This window comes from Aquarana catesbeiana, linkage group LG01 (genome assembly GCF_042186555.1).
Source record: "Aquarana catesbeiana isolate 2022-GZ linkage group LG01, ASM4218655v1, whole genome shotgun sequence".
In the NCBI taxonomy this organism is placed as follows: Eukaryota; Metazoa; Chordata; class Amphibia; order Anura; family Ranidae; genus Aquarana; species Aquarana catesbeiana.
This window is the reverse complement of record NC_133324.1, coordinates 977503526-977517914: the sequence shown is the minus strand read 5'-3', so window position 1 is coordinate 977517914 and position 14389 is coordinate 977503526.

The window sequence follows — 14389 nt, the reverse complement described above, 5'->3', positions numbered from 1 at the left end:
GTATACCCCCCTTCCACCTCTGTATACCCCCCTTCCACCTCTGTATACCCCCCTTCCACAGCCACCTCTGTATACCTCCCTTCCACATTCACCTCTGTATACCCCCCTTCCACATCCACCTCTGTATACTCCCCTTCCACATCCACCTCTGTATACCCCCTTTCACATCCACCTCTGTATACCCCCTTCCACAATTTGTAATCCTCCCTGTAAGGAGTTCTCACCTCTTTATATAAATTCCTGTCCCTGCTTCTCACAGTTCTCCTCCTCAGCGGACACTGCACCTCTCTGGTATATGTGTGCGCTCTTTTTCCAACACAGTCTCAGATGTGTAGCATAGAGGCAGAACTCTTCACTGTGTTCTGTGCTGTAGAAGTGTGCGGGGGGGGGGGGGGGGGTGACGGGACGGGGGAGCTCCGACGACCGCTCTGCCTCTCTCCCTGTCTCAGACCAGCCGATCCGGTCCTGCAGCTCCTGACAGAGGGAGAAGGAGGATGAGCCGGCTCTTACACACACAGCCCGCGGCTCTTCTCCTCCCCTGTCAGTGTGGCCGCTTGTGTTAAGACGGCCGGGAGAGCAAACGGGGGAGGACAGAACCGCTACACCGGGAGAACTAACGCAGCGCGGGGTCCTGAACCCGCCCCCTCTCAAACTCCGCCCAGGGCACACGCCCCTCCCGCCCACGCATTGTACCGCCTCTGAACAGAAATTCTGAAGAAATAATGTAACCTCCCATAAAATGAGTCCACTCAGCACCGAGGCTCCTGTATAAATTCACCATCAGCCAAGAAGAGAACTCAAAGCAACCTGCAGAGAGATCTCCGTTCCCATCATCTCACCTACACATACTACTAGAAGATGAGTTCTCGAGCTGTTCGAGTTTATAAATTTCAGTGGAGACTCTGTGTCAATAGAGGAAGACACGAAAGACCTGTCATCTATTGGATTCCTGCAGAGAGCTCGATCTCTTAAAGTCCACGGAGACCCATGGATTGTCTTCACTGAAAACAGTTATAAAGGAAAGTTTAAATGCTACTTGGAAGGTTCTTATGCCTCAATCCCAGAATTTGATAAGAAAATCAGCTCTGTGCGAGTTGTGAAGGGCGGTCTGTATAATCCCACGATTACTCTGTTTGAGCACTACCACTATCAGGGCAAATCTGTGACCCTGACCAAAGCTGCAAATATGCTTAAAACGTATGGGTTTGACAACATGGCTTCATCACAAAAAAATGTCCATGGGGCCTGGATCCTGCATGCTGACGATTATTACAACGGTGATCAGATGGTCACTGTGGCAGGAGATAATCTTCCAAATTATCATGAATTTGGCTGGGGAAATAAAGTAAGCTCGCTGAAGCCTCTGCTCCCCCCTGAGGTTACTAAGGCTCTCGAGTAAGATGTGGTGGACTGTCCATCTCTCCACTGTTTACCATGAAATCCCAAGCCAGTGCTGTATCTTCTTCTTTTCTTCTGATTTCTGATATTATACATGGCCTGCCTGTTACAGAGTCCAGATTCCCATAAAACTTCTTCTGATCTGATGAAGACCTCTAGAGAACACCAATCCTGACCTGATGAAGACCTCCAGAGATGAAATCATTGTCCTCTACAGGGTGAGAGAACATTAAACCATTCCATCTGAATTCCACAAAATACATTTTCTTAGTTACACCGTGTCTGAAGAACACTTGAAAGATCTCTACTGAACTAAATTTTCTATAAATTCTACTCCATCATGTTTTGTAACTCTGACAAATCTTTTCCGACTTGACAAGAACCCAAATCCGGAAAAAATATGGACTGAGAGAAGGTTCCTTTTTTCTATTTTGTAAATTCCTACGACTTATTAGACATTTTGTATTTCTTTTTATTGATTTATTTTAACAAATAACATATTTGAAGGTATAGAAATGGTCTTTCCTTATCAACGATGTCATTGTAATGTTACTTTTATATAAGAAATGAAAGGAGATGTCTAGGGGGGTGTCGCAGTGTTTCTGATGATCTGGCAATGGGGGTGATTTACTAAAGGCAAATAGATATGTGCACTTTGCAAAGTGCAGTTACACTGTGCAAGGGCAGTTTGCTCCAGAGCTTAATGAATGAGGTAAAGCTTCATTTTACAAAGAATACCCAATCACATGAAAGGAAAAAAAAAATTGCCTGCGGATGATTGGATGATGGAAGTCAGCAAAGCTTTTGCTCATTTACTAAGCTCTGGAACAACTGCTCTTGCGGAGTGCACAGTCTATTTGGCTTTAGTAAATCAACCCCTTTGTTTCCTTCTCGGTGTCATCATCCAGACACTGCGCTCACTCCATACACACAGAGATCAGATCTTTGTAAAGATACAAATGTTTCCATTGGGGAATAGGAGATGTTTATTAGAAATGGAGGAGTGACTTGTATAGAGGATGTTGGTCTTCTTCTATCCCATCAATAATGACTTCTTTCCTGGGAACAATCTGTGATATGGACATTCCACACACACATTCCGGGAAGGTTGGTCAGTAAATCTGTTTTGTAGGATGAATGAATTTCAGTCATTAGATCTCTGGAATTGATCCATTGAACACATTCTGGAATTCCATTCATCTGATCACAGGAAAGTGACATTGATTAGCTGGAGATTCATCAATAATCTTCATATTGATCAGATCAGATGTGTGATCTTCTCCTGTAACATGTTTATTGAGACAATGTAATTCTTTTTTCTGCTTTTCTCTCTATAGCAATAAATGGCTTTGTATGGCGGTGATCTGTGTGTGTCTGTGTATGAGATATACTGGGCTGGGATATACCGGGGGGGGGACACACACAGAAGGACAAATGCACACTCACATACACACATTGATTTCTATAGTGTACACGGCTTTTCATTTTATGTCATTTTATACAATCTATTTATTCAGTGGAATTCAAACTTCAATAAACTCCCATGTTAAAAAATATATGAATACTATATATATATATATATATTTGGTGGACAGCACCAGAAGGTAATATTAGTTATAAATGGACATAACAAGGTGTGTTCCCAAAAACCCACCACAAATCCATATATAATACAATGGGGGGTACAGCACAGTGATCATAACTTATGGATTCATGAAATGAAATAATGGGAAGTTCAGGGGTCCCGGCCCTTTATAATGACTATTCTGCACCATGCAGAGGAAAGAGAGATCTGAGTGTTCAGGTTCTAAATATCTCCATAAATACAACATGAGACACTGAAGAGATGTCACCACTTCTCTCCATCTCTACTGCATGGTGCAGGTTAGTAATTACAAAGGACGGGATCCCTGACGTTATTATTTCTATCATATCTTGTCATTTCTATATTATGATCACTCTGCTCTCACCCCTCTTGTAGGGCTGCTGTTAGAAATCATGGGGCCCCATACAGCCTACCTGACAGGGCCCGGGTTGCCACCTTTCTTCAAGCCAAACCCCAACACTTTATTGTAGTAGGATTGTAAAAGACCTGGGAAACCTTTGGGTACACCATGGGGAGTAGTACTGCGGCGCAGCGAACAGTGGGTGTGGCCAAACTGTGCGAACAGATTTGTGTGTGACGATCTCGGTTACTTGGGGAGCCACAGTCTGGTCTGAATAATGTGTCTGGGGTTCAGGCAGACTAAAACCCGGACATATGAATCCAAACCCGGACATATGACTCCAAACCCGGACATATGACTCCAAACCCAGACATATGACTCAAAAATCAGATTGTTCCAGGTGAATTCAGTTCAGGTATCACCCCCCCTCATAATACAGAGGTCAGTGTCACCCCCCCTCATAATACAGAGGTCAGTGTCACCCCCCCTCATAATACAGAGGTCAGTGTCACCCCCCTCATAATACAGAGGTCAGTGTCACCCCCTCATAATACAGAGGTCAGTGTCACCCCCCCTCATAATACAGAGGTCAGTGTCACCCCCCCTCATAATACAGAGGTCAGTGTCACCCCCCTCATAATACAGAGGTCAGTGTCACCCCCTCTAATACAGAGGTCAGTGTCACCCCCCTCATAATACAGAGGTCAGTGTCACCCCCCTCATAATACAGAGGTCAGTGTCACCCCCCTCATAATACAGAGGTCAGTGTCACCCCATTCATAATACAGAGGTCAGTGTCACCCCCTCATAATACAGAGGTCAGTGTCACCTCCTCATAATACAGAGGTCAGTGTCACCCCCTCATAATACAGAGGTCAGTGTCACCCCCCCTCATAATACAGAGGTCAGTGTCACCCCCCCTCATAATACAGAGGTCAGTGTCACCCCCCCTCATAATACAGAGGTCAGTGTCACCCCCCCTCATAATACAGAGGTCAGTGTCACCCCCCCTCATAATACAGAGGTCAGTGTCACCCCCCCTCATAATACAGAGGTCAGTGTCACCCCCCCTCATAATACAGAGGTCAGTGTCACCCCCCCTCATAATACAGAGGTCAGTGTCACCCCCCCTCATAATACAGAGGTCAGTGTCACCCCCCCTCATAATACAGAGGTCAGTGTCACCCCCCCTCATAATACAGAGGTCAGTGTCACCCCCCCTCATAATACAGAGGTCAGTGTCACCCCCTAATAATACAGAGGTCAGTGTCACCCCCCCCTCATAATACAGAGGTCAGTGTCACCCCCCCCCTCATAATACAGAGGTCAGTGTCACCCCCCCTCATAATACAGAGGTCAGAGTCACCCCCTCCCCTCATAATACAGAGGTCAGTGTCACCCCCTCATAATACAGAGGTCAATGTCACCCCCTCATAATACAGAGGTCAGTGTCACCCCCTCATAATACAGAGGTCAATGTCACCCCCTCATAATACAGAGGTCAGTGTCACCCCCCTCATAATACAGAGGTCAGTGTAATCCCCCTTCATAATACAGAGGTCAGTGTCCACCCCTCATAATACAGAGGTCAGTGTCACCCCCTCCCCTCATAATACAGAGGTCAGTGTCACCCCCTTCATAATACAGAGGTCAGTGTCACCCCCCTCATAATACAGAGGTCAGTGTCACCCCCTCCCCTCATAATACAGAGGTCAGTATCACCCCCTCATAATACAGAGGTCAGTGTCACCCCCTTCATAATACAGAGGTCAGTGCCCCCCCCCTCATAATACAGAGGTCAGTGTCACCCCCTCCCCTCATAATACAGAGGTCAGTGTCACCCCCTCATAATACAGAGGTCAGTGTCACCCCCCTCGTAATACAGAGGTCAGTGTCACCCTCCCCACTCATAATACAGAGGTCACTGTTACCCCCTCATAATACAGAGGTCAGTGTCACCCCCCTCATAATACAGAGGTCAGTGTCACCCTCCCCCCTCATAATACAGAGGTCAGTGTCACCCCCCATCATTATACAGAGGTCAGTGTCACCCCCCTCATAATACAGAGGTCAGTGTCACCCCCCTCATAATACGGATGTCAGTGTCACCCCCTCTAATACAGAGGTCAGTGTTACCCCCTCATAATACGGATGTCAGTGTCACCCCCTCTAATACAGAGGTCAGTGTTACCCCCTCATAATACAGAGGTCAGTGTCACCCCCCTCATAATACAGAGGTCAGTGTCACCCTCCCCCCTCATAATACAGAGGTCAGTGTCACCCCCCATCATTATACAGAGGTCAGTGTCACCCCCTCATAATACGGATGTCAGTGTCACCCCCTCATAATACAGAGGTCAGTGCCACCCCCCTCATAATACAGAGGTCAGTGTCACCCCCCTCATAATACAGAGGTCAGTGTCACCCCCCCTCATAATACAGAGGTCAGTGTCACCCCCCCTCATAATACAGAGGTCAGTGTCACCCCCCCTCATAATACAGAGGTCAGTGTCACCCCCCCTCATAATACAGAGGTCAGTGTCACCCCCCCTCATAATACAGAGGTCAGTGTCACCCCCCCTCATAATACAGAGGTCAGTGTCACCCCCCCTCATAATACAGAGGTCAGTGTCACCCCCCCTCATAATACAGAGGTCAGTGTCACCCCCCCTCATAATACAGAGGTCAGTGTCACCCCCCCCTCATAATACAGAGGTCAGTGTCACCCTCCTCATAATACAGAGGTCAGTGTCACCCCCCTCATAATACAGAGGTCAGTGTCACCCCCTAATAATACAGAGGTCAGTGTCACCCCCCCCTCATAATACAGAGGTCAGTGTCACCCCCCCCTCATAATACAGAGGTCAGTGTCACCCCCCCTCATAATACAGAGGTCAGAGTCACCCCCTCCCCTCATAATACAGAGGTCAGTGTCACCCCCTCATAATACAGAGGTCAATGTCACCCCCTCATAATACAGAGGTCAGTGTCACCCCCTCATAATACAGAGGTCAATGTCACCCCCTCATAATACAGAGGTCAGTGTCACCCCCCTCATAATACAGAGGTCAGTGTAATCCCCCCTCATAATACAGAGGTCAGTGTCACCCCCTCATAATACAGAGGTCAGTGTCACCCCCTCATAATACAGAGGTCAGTGTCACCCCCTCATAATACAGAGGTCAGTGTCACCCCCTCATAATACAGAGGTCAGTGTCACCCCCTCATAATACAGAGGTCAGTGTCCACCCCTCATAATACAGAGGTCAGTGTCACCCCCTCCCCTCATAATACAGAGGTCAGTGTCACCCCCTTCATAATACAGAGGTCAGTGTCACCCCCCTCATAATACAGAGGTCAGTGTCACCCCCTCCCCTCATAATACAGAGGTCAGTGTCACCCCCTCATAATACAGAGGTCAGTGTCACCCCCTTCATAATACAGAGGTCAGTGCCCCCCCCCCTCATAATACAGAGGTCAGTGTCACCCCCTCCCCTCATAATACAGAGGTCAGTGTCACCCCCTCATAATACAGAGGTCAGTGTCACCCCCCTCGTAATACAGAGGTCAGTGTCACCCTCCCCACTCATAATACAGAGGTCACTGTTACCCCCTCATAATACAGAGGTCAGTGTCACCCCCCTCATAATACAGAGGTCAGTGTCACCCTCCCCCCTCATAATACAGAGGTCAGTGTCACCCCCCATCATTATACAGAGGTCAGTGTCACCCCCCTCATAATACAGAGGTCAGTGTCACCCCCCTCATAATACGGATGTCAGTGTCACCCCCTCTAATACAGAGGTCAGTGTTACCCCCTCTAATACAGAGGTCAGTGTTACCCCCTCATAATACAGAGGTCAGTGTCACCCCCCTCATAATACAGAGGTCAGTGTCACCCTCCCCCCTCATAATACAGAGGTCAGTGTCACCCCCCATCATTATACAGAGGTCAGTGTCACCCCCTCATAATACGGATGTCAGTGTCACCCCCTCATAATACAGAGGTCAGTGCCACCCCCCTCATAATACAGAGGTCAGTGTCACCCCCCTCATAATACAGAGGTCAGTGTCACCCCCCATCATAATACAGAGGTCAGTGTCACCCTCTCCCCTATTATTACAGAGGTCAGTGTCACCCCCTTGTAAAATAGGGGTCAGAGTCACCCTCTCCGTAATATAGCGGCTCCCCATAAAGACCCCATCAGATCAGTTACAATGGAAGTATGTGTGTCCGGGTTTCAGGCAGACTGAAACCCGGACACATTTGTCAAAACCCGAACTGTCCGGGTGAAAACCAGACAGGTAGCAACCCTAGACAAGGCCTTTCTCCAACCTTGGGGCTGCCATTAGAAATCATGGGGCCTGCTTTTCATGTATATAGCTGGATCCACCTGGAGCTGTGTGCAGGCACTTGTGTTAGACTATGGGGATGTAACAGTTGTAAGGAAACAGCCGCAGGTTCTAATTTAATAGGTGTGTGGGTGCAGCCCCAAACGTAGATAATGTGCATTTTGGGCCACTCACCTCCACCTATACACCTGTCAATTTAGGAGCTGTGGCTGTGTTTTGTACAGCCCCTGTGTCCCCATGGAGTAACAGGAGGCTCCAACCGCATGAGCAAAAATATTTGGGAATCATGGTCACTTCTCTAATAAGAATTGTTTAGTAAAATCTTTTCAGCTGTTCCCTATTCTGACCTTCCATTTCTTATAGAGTGTAGGATGATCCACACAGACAGGGAGGTCTATGGATGGATTTGGAGGTCTATGGATGGAGTTTGAGGTCTATGGATTGAGTTGGAGCTCTATGGATGGAGTTGGAGCTCTATGGATGGAGTTGGAGCTCTATGGATGGAGTTGGAGGTCTGTGGATGGAGTTGGAGGTCTGTGAATGGAGTTGGAGGTCTGTGGATTGAGTTGGAGCTCTATGGATGGAGTTGGAGATCTATGGATGGAGTTGGAGAGCTATGGATGGAGTTGGAGGTCTGTGGATGGAGTTGGAGGTCTGTGGATGGAGATGGAGCTCTATGGATGGAGTTGGAGCTCTATGGATGGAGTTGAAGCTCTGTGGATGGAGTTGGAGGTCTGTGGATGGAGTTGGAGGTCTGTGGATGGAGTTGGAGGTCTATGGATGGAGTTGGAGGTCTATGGATGGAGTTGGAGGTCTGTGGATGGAGTTGGAGGTCTATGGATGGAGTTGGAGGTATATGGATGGAGTTGGAGGTCTGTGGATGGAGTTGGAGGTCTATGTATGGAGTTGGAGGTCTATGGATGGAGTTGGAGGTCTGTGGATGGAGTTGGAGCTCTATGGATGGAGTTGGAGCTCTATGGATGGAGTTGGAGCTCTATGGATGGAGTTGGAGGTCTGTGGATGGAGTTGGAGCTCTATGGATGGAGTTGGAGCTCTATGGATGGAGTTGGAGGTCTGTGGATGGAGTTGGAGGTCTATGGATGAAGTTGGAGGTCTGTGGATGGAGTTGGAGCTCTATGGATGGAGTTGGAGATCTCTGGATGGAGTTGGAGCTCTATGGATGGAGTTGGAGGTCTGTGGATGGAGTTGGAGGTCTGTGGATGGAGTTGGAGGTCTATGGATGGAGTTGGAGGTCTATGGATGGAGTTGGAGGTCTGTGGATGGAGTTGGAGCTCTATGGATGGAGTTGGAGCTCTATGGATAGAGTTGGAGCTCTATGGGTGGAGTTGGAGCTCTATGGGTGGAGTTGGAGGTCTGTGGATGGAGTTGGAGGTCTGTGGATGGAGTTGGAGCTCTATGGATGGAGTTGGAGCTCTCCTGTGGATGGAGTTGGAGCTCTATGGATGGAGTTGGAGCTCTATGGATGAAGTTGGAGGTCTGTGGATGGAGTTGGAGGTCTATGGATGGAGTTGGAGGTCGATGGATTATGTTGGAGATCTATGGATGAAGTTGGAGCTCTATGGATGGAGTTGGAGGTCTGTGGATGGAGTTGGAGCTCTATGGATGGAGTTGGAGGTCTATGGATGGAGTTGGAGCTCTATGGATGGAGTTGGAGGTCTGTGGATGGAGTTGGAGGTCTATGGATGGAGTTGGAGGTCTATGGATGGAGTTGGAGGTCTGTGAATGGAGTTGGAGCTCTATGGATGGAGTTGGAGGTCTATGGATGGAGTTGGAGCTCTATGGATGGAGTTGGAGCTCTATGGATGGAGTTGGACGTCTGTGGATGGAGTTGGAGGTCTATGGATGGAGTTGGAGGTCTGTGGATGGAGTTGGAGCTCTATGGATGGAGTTGGAGCTCTATGGATAGAGTTGGAGCTCTATGGGTGGAGTTGGAGCTCTATGGGTGGAGTTGGAGGTCTGTGGATGGAGTTGGAGGTCTGTGGATGGAGTTGGAGCTCTATGGATGGAGTTGGAGCTCTCCTGTGGATGGAGTTGGAGCTCTATGGATGGAGTTGGAGCTCTATGGATGAAGTTGGAGGTCTGTGGATGGAGTTGGAGGTCTATGGATGGAGTTGGAGGTCGATGGATTATGTTGGAGATCTATGGATGAAGTTGGAGCTCTATGGATGGAGTTGGAGGTCTGTGGATGGAGTTGGAGCTCTATGGATGGAGTTGGAGGTCTATGGATGGAGTTGGAGCTCTATGGATGGAGTTGGAGGTCTGTGGATGGAGTTGGAGGTCTATGGATGGAGTTGGAGGTCTATGGATGGAGTTGGAGGTCTGTGAATGGAGTTGGAGCTCTATGGATGGAGTTGGAGGTCTATGGATGGAGTTGGAGCTCTATGGATGGAGTTGGAGCTCTATGGATGGAGTTGGAGGTCTGTGGATGGAGTTGGAGCTCTATGGATGGAATTGGAGGTCTATGGATGGAGTTGGAGGTCTGTGGATGGAGTTGGAGCTCTATGGATGGAGTTGGAGGTCTGTGGATGGAGTTGGAGGTCTGTGGATGGAGTTGGAGGTCTATGGATGGAGTTGGAGCTCTATGGATGGAGTTGGAGGTCTGTGGATGGAGTTGGAGCTCTATGGATGGAGTTGGAGGTCTGTGGATGGAGTTGGAGCTCTATGGATGGAGTTGGAGGTCTATGGATGGAGTTGGAGGTCTGTGGATGGAGTTGGAGCTCTATGGATGGAGTTGGAGCTCTATGGATGGAGTTGGAGGTCTGTGGATGGAGTTGGAGGTCTGTGGATGGAGTTGGAGGTCTATGGATTGAGTTGGAGATCTATGGATGAAGATGGAGCTCTATGGATGGAGTTGGAGCTCTATGGATGGAGTTGGAGGTCTGTGGATGGAGTTGGAGGTCTATGGAAGGAGTTGGAGGTCTATGGATGGAGTTGGAGGTCTGTGGATGCAGTTGGAGCTCTATGGATTGAGTTGGATCTCTATGGATGGAGTTGGAGATCTATGGATGGAGTTGGAGCTCTATGGATGGAGTTGGAGGTCTATGGATGGAGTTGGAGCTCTATGGATGGAGTTGGAGGTCTGTGGATGGAGTTGGAGGTCTATGTATGGAGTTGGAGGTCTGTGGATGGAGTTGGTGGTCTGTGGATGGAGTTGGAGGTCTATGGATGGAGTTGGAGCTCTGTGGATGGAGTTGGAGGTCTGTGGATGGAGTTGGAGGTCTATGGATGGAGTTGGAGGTCTATGGATGGAGTTGGAGCTCTGTGGATGGAGTTGGAGGTCTGTGGATGGAGTTGGAGGTCTATGTATGGAGTTGGAGGTCTATGGATGGAGTTGGAGGTCTACGGATGGAGTTGGAGCTCTACGGATGGAGTTGGAGCTCTACGGATGGAGTTGGAGCTCTGTGGATGGAGTTGGAGGTCTGTGGATGGAGTTGGAGGTCTGTGGATGGAGTTGGAGGTCTGTGGATGGAGTTGGAGCTCTATGGATGGAGTTGGAGGTCTATGGATGGAGTTGGAGGTCTGTGGATGAAGTTGGAGCTCTATGGATGGAGTTTGAGGTCTGTGGATGGAGTTGGAGGTCTGTGAATGGAGTTGGAGCTCTATGGATGGAGTTGGAGCTCTATGGATGGAGTTGGAGGTCTGTGGATGGAGTTGGAGGTCTGTGGATGGAGTTGGAGGTCTACGGATGGAGTTGGAGCTCTATGGATGGAGTTGGAGGTCTGTGGATGGAGTTGGAGGTCTATGGATGGAGTTGGAGGTCTATGGATGGAGTTGGAGGTCTATGGATGAAGTTGAAGTGATGTGTGTACAATGAATTGCCTTTTTCTTTGATTTACTCACTTAGCTGTATGAAAGTTTATTATTATTATTATTATTATTATTATTATTATTATTATACGAGATTTATATAGCGCCAACAGTTTACTCAGCGCTTTACAATGTATAAGGGGGACAACACAATTACAGTACAGTTCAATACAAAAGGTACAGGAGGGCCCTGCTCGTAGAGCTTACATTCTAAAGGGAGGGGGTGGTGGTACAAAAGGTAATAGCTGCAAAGAATGATTTGATGGGGGTGGCTCAGGGACAGTTATGTGGGTGTGGGATAGGCTTCCCTGAATAAATGAGTTTTCAAGGATCTCCTAAAGGTGGACAGGGTAGGGGCTGATCGGACATACTGGGGCAGGGAATTCCAGAGGATGGGAGAGGCTCTGGAGAAGTCCTGAAGGCGAGCATGGGAGGAGGTAACAAGGGAGCTAGAGAGCAGGAGGTCCTGGGAGGAGCGGAGGGGGCGATTTGGGCGATATCTGCAGATGAGGTTGGTGATGTAGATGGGGGCGATGTTGTGAATGGACTTGTATGTTATGGTTAGCATTTTGAATTTTACATGGTGGGGTAGGGGAAGCCAGTGAAGGGATTGGCAGAGAGGAGCAGCAGTCACGGATCGATTAGTGAGGTGTATTAGTCTAGCAGCAGCATTCATAATAGACTGAAGGGGGGATAGCCTGCTTAAGGGTAGGCCATTAAGGAGAGAGTTGCAATAGTCGAGGCGGGAAATAATCAAGGAGTGAATAAGTTGTTTTGTAGTGTCATTAGTCAGGAAGGGTCGAATTTTGGAGATGTTGCGGAGGTTAAGGCGGCAGGATTTAGCCAGTGATTGGATATGGGGGCTGAAGGAGAGGTCAGAGTCAAGGATTACACCCAGGACTCTGGCATGTGTGGAGGAACCAATGGTTGTGTTGTTTATATTAATGGTGAAGTCACAGGAGGGGGACCGTGAAGGAGGAAATATAACAAGCTCAGTTTTAGAAAGATTAAGTTTGAGGAAGTGGTGTGACATCCATACCGATATGTCATTCAGCAAGTTTGAGATCCGTGAGGAGATAGTGGGGGTGAGTTGGGGAGTGGAGAGATAGATCTGTGTGTCATCGGCATAGAGATGGTATTGGAAGCCATGGGAGGTGATCAACTGGCCCAGGGAAGAGGTATAGAGTGAGAAAAGGAGAGGCCCAAGGACAGAGCCTTGGGGTACCCCAACAGAAAGAGGAAGGGGAGCGGAGGAGATGGAGTTGTAAGTGACGCTGAAAGTGCGCTGAGATAGGTAGGAGGAGAACCAGGATAATGCAGAATCACGGAGGCCAAGGGAGTGTAATTTGCTGAGGAGCAGCAGGTGGTCAACTGTGTCAAAGGCAGCAGAGAGGTCTAAAAGTATGAGTATGGAGTAGTGGCCATTGGTTTTGGCAGTTATTAGGTCATTGGTGATTTTTAGTAGGGCAGATTCAGTCGAATGTTGTAGGCGGAAGCCAGACTGTAGGGGGTCGAGAAGGTTGTTGTCCGTGAGGTAGCGACTCATTTGGTCATGAACACGGCGTTCGATGAGCTTGGAGGCAAACAGGAGAAGGGAGATAGGTCTTAAGTTATTCAAACAGGTGGGGTCTAGTGAGGGTTTTTTGAGTATGGGGGTAACCAGTGCATGTTTGAGCGGGGAAGGAAAGGTGCCGGAGGAGAGGGAGAGGTTGAAGATGTGGGTTAGGGAGTTGAGGCTAGAGTGGGAAGGTGGTCGCAGTAATTGAGAGGGGACAGGGTCCAGGGGACATGTAGTGAGGTGGGCCATGGAGAGGAGTTTATCAACTTCTTCTGTGGTAACTGGGCAAAAGGAGGAGAGTATTGAGTGTGGTGTTGGACCTGATATGTTGGGTAGGGGAGGAATTTTAATGCTGGATATCTCCTTGCGAATTGTGTTGATTTTGCTATTGAAGTGGTTGGCAATATGTTGAGCGGTAAGCAAGTTGGTGGGAGGGGGCCGTGGGGGTTGAAGTAAGGAATTAAGGGTAGAAAAGAGTTGACGAGGTTTGGATGAGAGGGTTTTGATGAGAGTGTTGTAATAGGTTTGTTTAGCAGTGTGGAGGCAGGAGTTGTATTTGAGAAGATGGAGTTGGAGCTCTATGGATGGAGTTGGAGGTCTGTGGATGGAGTTGGAGGTCTATGGATGGAGTTGGAGGTCTACGGATGGAGTTGGAGCTCTATGGATGGAGTTGGAGGTCTGTGGATGGAGTTGGAGGTCTATGGATGGAGTTGGAGGTCTATGGATGGAGTTGGAGGTCTATGGATGAAGTTGAAGTGATGTGTGTACAATGAATTGCCTTTTTCTTTGATTTACTCACTTAGCTGTATGAAAGTTTATACAAGTGTCTTGATTTTGTTATCTATGTCCTAAAGATGTGTCTGTCCTGAGTGTTCGCTCTTTTGTATGTGGAATGTTTTGTTTGTTTTTTTGTACAAAGGCAACCTTCACATGATTTTTCTGACAGCCGAGTAATTTCTTTCATGGTGCTGTTTATTTACCTTTATTTTATCTTCTTTTTTTGTGAACTTTTACTGTTTCTCAAATAAAGTTGTAAAATGCTTTGCGGTGCTTTTTCTGTGTGATCGGGTCTTTTCTCATGATAAAGGTGACCTCAGATATCAATCCCCATAACAAAGTCTTCATTTATTTACAAACAGATCAGATATTCCTTTTTAAGTTTGGAAACAATAAAACTTTCCGTGTTTTTTGTTATCTTGGGTTTACATTGAGGGGAGTTTACATGCCACAGATTGTACATGAAATGTTTGTATTGGTTGCCGTCTGATGGTTTCGGGAAGAAAAAAGCCAAAAAAAAAAAAAAAAA